This window comes from Podarcis tiliguerta (genome assembly GCF_965153285.1).
Source record: "Podarcis tiliguerta genome assembly, chromosome: 7".
NCBI lineage: Eukaryota > Metazoa > Chordata > Lepidosauria > Squamata > Lacertidae > Podarcis > Podarcis tiliguerta.
The window spans coordinates 67,055,103-67,061,164 of NC_139540.1; the positions used below are offsets into that span (position 1 = coordinate 67,055,103).

General features: G+C 44.6%; 1 long non-coding RNA gene across 1 annotated transcript; it reads left to right on the forward strand.

Moving 5' to 3' along the window:
• The first annotated feature begins 2,305 nt into the window (after positions 1-2,305).
• LOC310681756 lies at positions 2,306-5,838 on the forward strand. The gene is made up of 2 exons (XR_014513588.1): positions 2,306-3,466; positions 5,606-5,838. It is a non-coding gene; the product is annotated as an uncharacterized lncRNA (long non-coding RNA).
• Positions 5,839-6,062: the final 224 nt, after the last annotated feature.

The window sequence follows — 6,062 nt, forward strand, 5'->3', positions numbered from 1 at the left end:
GCATCCCTGATAGAATAGAACCATGGAATTAAAGAGGTGGAAGAGACCCTGAGGATCATCTAGTCCAGCTATGCTGATCAGAACTGGAGTCCAATAAAATACGGAGAGCCACACATTCCCCATCTCTGATATCAGGGGTAAGTGTCGTGGTGCTTTCCATATGTTGTTGGACTACAACTTCTGTTCGCTTCAGCCAGTATGACCACTAGTCTGAAATGATAGGAGTTGTGATTCAATTATATTTGATGGGTTCGCTACCCACTACCTGTTAGGTAGCTCAAGATCTAAGCAAAATTAGCCAGGTTTCATTTCAATGGGAAAGTGATCTCCAGGTTTTGTGTATCCGAATGTCAGGGACTGGGCAGAGGAGGAATGGTGGAGACTGCCTCCCCAGCCTGACCCTTCCAGAGAAGAAGAAGACAGTTCAGAATTACAACAGGGGTTTGGGGGAGGTCACAGCTCAGAGGCAGATGAGGGGAAAAGCTGGGAAATAATGGGAGAGACAGCTGACAGACTCAGTGTCTTTAGAAAGCATTTCAGACCCGCTCCTCTCCCAGAACATGGCGGGCCTTGAAAGCAGGAGAGCAAAGAGCTCAAAGGCAATAGGCACTTTTCAGCACCCGTAGCGATGACTGATGAGGGGGTGGGGTTTCACTCAGAGCAACACCATTACTCCAAGAGGCTGAATTTCTAAGCCTCTCCCTGTGGCTATTGAATAAACAGCATTGGTAAGAACTTCCTTGTATTATCCTGTCCTGGCAACCTACCGAGGTGAGTTGGATCCTCTGACGCCTGACACCAAATTACCTAAATTTTGCAGATTTCGTGTAGACACTTTTATGAAGTGCTGGCACTCAGCAGTATTGAAACTGCTTCCCAATGTTTTTCTTCCTTTGTATACACTGAAATACTATTTCTGACTCTTCCTAAACTAAAAAAAGAAATCTTGTTTTTAGGCAAACCTATTGCTATACTAATAACCTAAGTTTCATTTCCCGAGATTTGTTGGAAGATGGTTAGAATTGAGACCTATCGCCCTATGTCCTGTTCGATAAAGTATATCTATATATTATATAGTATTGACTAATTACTGTTTCCTCCCATAACATGAAAAACCAATTCTTCCTCCGGTTTCCCCCTCTCTGCTCATTCTGAGCTTGTATAAACCAGCCTTTTTAAGCCGGGTGCCCATCAGCTGCATTGGAATACAACTCCCATCAGCCTCAGGCAGCATGGCCAATGGCCAGGGATGATGGGAATTGTAGTCTAAAACACACTGAGGAAGCCATGTATTAAGATTGCAAGGGCAAAAAAGCATTTCAGGTGACAATTAAATGCATACTTATCTAGTAGGAGTAAGCTCTATTGAACCTAGCAGGGCTTAATTATGGGTAAACATGCATAGGATCATGCTGTTTGTGATTAATAGGAAGTACTCTGATTTTTAACAACTGGCACGCATTAAGTTGAAAACAAACAAACAAGCCTTGAGCAGCATTCCTAAACAGGTCTGTTCTAGATTAGCCAATAAGTCCAGCATGGACCTCTTAACTCAGGGATCCTTAAACAATTTAGCAATGTTCATCTACATGTTACTGCAATGGCAGATCACTCTCCCCAATGCACCAGGTAGGCATTGGAAAGCTTGAATGACATGAATATTGCCAGGCACACAACTTGAACTTGCCGTCACTGAATTGCCAAGCTGTCAGGAAAGATGGCAACTATAGCATGGGAATGACCTGCTTAATTTGCCCCATCCTTGTTCCAGGCTTTTGAAGGCAAGCAGCTTTGGTAATGCTGTAGATAATGCAGAAAGGGATCCTTTACTTTGCTCATGCTAAAGTTCAGTTATCTGAACTTGTGCAACTCATGTGAAGCAACATGTGTGTGAACCTCCCTAAACATATTCAGATAGTCCAGAAATAAGTGTTTCATATGCCCCAACATTTCTCCAATGAACATAGGGACGTCCCATTCCATAATGATAATTTTACTGTTTCATACCCCACACATCTTACTGGGCTGCCCCAGTCACTCTGGACAGCTTCCAACATATATAATAACACAACAAAACATTACACATTAAAAAAACAAGGCTGCTTTAAGATAGGGTTGGATAACTCCATACCCTCCAACATTTCTCCAATGAAAATAGGGACATCCTAAGGAAAAGTGGGACATTCTGGGATCGAATCAGAAACTGGGATGGCTTCTCTAAATCTGAGATGTCCCTGGAAAATAGGGACACTTGGAGGGTCCAGTGTTTTGTGCTGGAATTCTTGTAGACTCTAGAACAGAACCAAGTTATTAAGGCTATAGTTATCCAAGTTGTTTGGTGGGGGGATACCCCTAAACCCTAGAAATTAATAAATGGTAGAGTTTTGATTATTTGGAGTATTGAAGGGAAGATATCAGTCCTGTGGGAAAATACAGGCTAAAGCTTCCTTTCCAAGCTAGTGTGTCACCTGGGATAGAGGTGTTAACATGACAACGGGCCTTGATGACCAATCTAAGCGGCATCTTGGGCTTGGGCAGACAGAAGGTTGCTAAGGTAACAGGGTGCAAGGTGACTGGAAAAGAGTGTCTTGAGCAAGGTTTGCTGGGGAGAAGAAAGGAGAACAAAGACTGAGATCCATCTTGGGCAGGCTGGCTGAAAGCTGGCTGGGAGTGCTGCACTGCTGTAGGGAACAAGCCCCTCTTAAGTTGACCACGTTGTAAAATATGGACTCCCTCTATCTAAACTCAGGTGTAAATATGTGAATAAATCATATTTCTTAAATCTATGACAGATGTTTTTGGCCTACAACTTCCATGATCCCTAGCTAGCAGGACCAGTGGTCAGGGACGATGGGAATTGTAGTCTCAAAACATCTGGAGGGCCGAGGTTGAGGAAGCCTGACTTAGTATTGCTTGTTATCAGAATACTTCCATTTCATTATTAGCAGCACAATCCTATGCTTGTAGACTCAGATGTAAGTGCTACTGGATACTTATCCTAGGATTGTAGAGGACTGTAACCCGAAACCCTTGTTTGCTTATGCAATCCCCACATCTACCTTCTTCACATCTACCTTCAAATGTTCTGGATTGAAGCTTCCAACATCTGCAACCATTGGCCTCTGCATGGTGGAAATGCATGGTTAGATCCTATGGATTTTTCTCTGTAAAAGTCATTCATCGCTTACCTGAGTTACCATCCTATATTGGCAGTAGGCGAGGGGGAAGTGACTATATTTTACTTTATCCACAGGGTATTGTATCCCTTGCTGCAATGTGTGAACATATGTGCACTGTGCATATCTCTCTGCCATTCAGCTTTCATTTCCTCCCTCGCAGGTTGTGAACTAAATAGCAGCTGAGTGCCTTCCCCCCACCAGCTGCGCAGAGATGTAGCATATGGTCAACACATGAAGTGCTGGAAATGTATCTTCCTGGCTCCAACCCAGAATGATCTTGACTCTACGTAAGTGGCTCCCCCTTCTCTGGAGATTAAGAGACAGATGCTGCCCTTTGGAATGACTAAGACTGCAAAAATGACTTCGCTAAAACGGAGGCTAATGCACCTCTGTGTTGCAGTGCAAGTAGAACTGGATTTCCACTCTGCGCCATGACAACTGTGCAGCTCTTAATATAGGAATTATACAAAATGAAAGCCAACTGCTATATGACATCATGTGATGGTGATTCTGTTCAACCAGTATTTTGGCCTATTTTAATGAATGTTGACTTCATCCTGGTTTCTAAACAAGCATTGCTTTTGTCTAGGGCAGTTAATCAACTAAACATAATTGTTTGTTGATTCATCCCTTGAAACTTCCCTTTAAATCAATTAACTGTTTAATTAACCAATTGCACTGAGATAAATTTACAAATCAGCACAAACCCATTATAGGTCCTGTTTAAAATCAAAAATTTAATTGAGGTTATGATTTACTTCACAAGAACTTCCAAGACCTGTCCTCTTTGCGATTTTCTTTTTCATGCTCTGCTCTGGTAACCCCATGAAACTCAAACAGCTTTTAAAAAAATAGTCCTGACTGAGACAAAATGCCTCTTCTTGTTGCCACCCTGTTGTGTGGCAATTCCCACCCCACCCAGTTGGAATAAATGAAGACAGAGGACACCAGAATTTTAGGTTAAATGGGTGAAAAATGGCCACAACTTTATTGGTTACAGGTAAGAGCGGTATTGGCTTTAGGCATTGGTCCTATCAGACTATCCGGCATAGAACTGGAAAGGGTTAACTCCAACAGGGGGAGCCCCTGAGATGCACATCCCTAGGTGCTCCCCAAGGGGTCACCGCTCGGGAGCGTGCTTTAGGCCCTAAGCCTCCATAGGTTTCGGATGAGGCAACGCCCCCCGGAATCCTTTATCGGACTACCCCTAAGCATTTTGGGGGAGGTGATGGCACTCCTCCCCCCCATCTCATTTCTATAACAATACCCTTACCAATGCCTAACTGCCCAAACCAAAGGCGTTGTGATGTTTTGCTACGAGGCAGGCGAAAAAACCAAATGGCTTTCAAAACAATGCCAATTAGCCAAGTGGAAAAACTCCTACCAGGCCTCTTGTGGCGACCAACTGAGGTCCATAGCAAAGTCCGAGGGAAAACCTAAAGGGTGGGTGGGTGGGAAACCGCAGCTGGAACGATGACGGAAAGGGGCGGTCTTGGGCCGCACTGTCCTTAAAATGACCCTAGCCCCGCCCCTGCAGGCAGCCAATTGGCTAGCTCAGTGTGTGACGTGGCCCGAGGATTTCCCTTGTCGTGCAGGGCTGCAGACAGCCCGCGCGGGTGCTGGTGGGAGCGTGAGCCCGCTAACCCCCCCTCCTTATGTCAGGAGTGCCTTTCTGGGATCCAGACTATAACGACAAGGGCAATGCAGGTCATAATTTAGTGGAGTTGAAAAAGTTGTATAGGGGAGGAAAAACATTAACCTTTTTAAGTGGTAACTGGATCCAATTCTCACCATGGGGCATAAATTCAATGGAATTATTTCCAGCTCGTGTTCCCCAGCAATGGGTTTTGAGAGACATACCATCTCTGACCCTGGTGGGAGCACGCAACCATCATAGCTTGTAACCTTTGATAGTTTTGTTCCCCATGAATTTGTCTAAAACTCCATCAAAGCCAAACAAGCGAAATGATGTTTGGCCGATATTATCAAAAGCATAAAAGGTTGATTGCAGGTGTGAGGGTATTGGCGGTGAGCTTTGGGCTCCAGTGGTGGTTAGGCATTGGAATAGGATGTGGGGGGGAGGGGAGGTGCGGCCATCACCTCCATGCTTATGGGTATTCCATTAAAGGAATCCGGGGGTGTGGATCTCGTCTGAAGCCCGGGGAGGGGCTAGTTTTCTTGGTGTTAGGTACCACCTGTAGGTGATTTTCAGAGTGAGTTCTTTTCTTTTTGTTGATATGGATTTAAAGGGGGATTTAGACCACATTCTGGTCCATTGAGTGGCATTAATCTCGCAGCCTATGTTATCCTCCCATTGTTTTTTGATTGTGTCTAGGGAGTTTGTGGGATTTTGGAGTAGTATTTTGTATATTGTATACACCATCCCTTGCATATACCATCCCTTTACGGTGTCCCCTTGTTGTTAGGACGAGGTTTTCAAAGGTTGACCCACACGACGGTGGTGGTCCCGGCGGCTCGGAATCTGGTCAGGCAGCATGAGCAATGCCGGCCGCCCTCAGGAGCTCCACACCCCCGTGGCGTGTGCCATGTTTCCGCGTCCAGATATAGTCTGTTGATACCAATGCCTAAACCAATACTGCTCACATTCTGTAACCAATAAAGTTCTGGCCTAAATTTTGCCCATTAAGATTAACCTAAATTCTGTGTCCTTGTGTCTTTATTCTCCTGGGGCGTCTTGGGCGTCTTGAAGCACAATTATGTCCTGTGGGAGCAAATTCTATCATTTGACATATGCTGTGTAGAAAAGTACGTAGTCTTGTGTGTTCATAATCTTCCAACATTCAGCTTCCTTGAATGTCCCCAAGTTGTAGTATTGTGAAAAGGGGAGAAAAACTCTCCACTTCCCCCACAATATTCCAAATT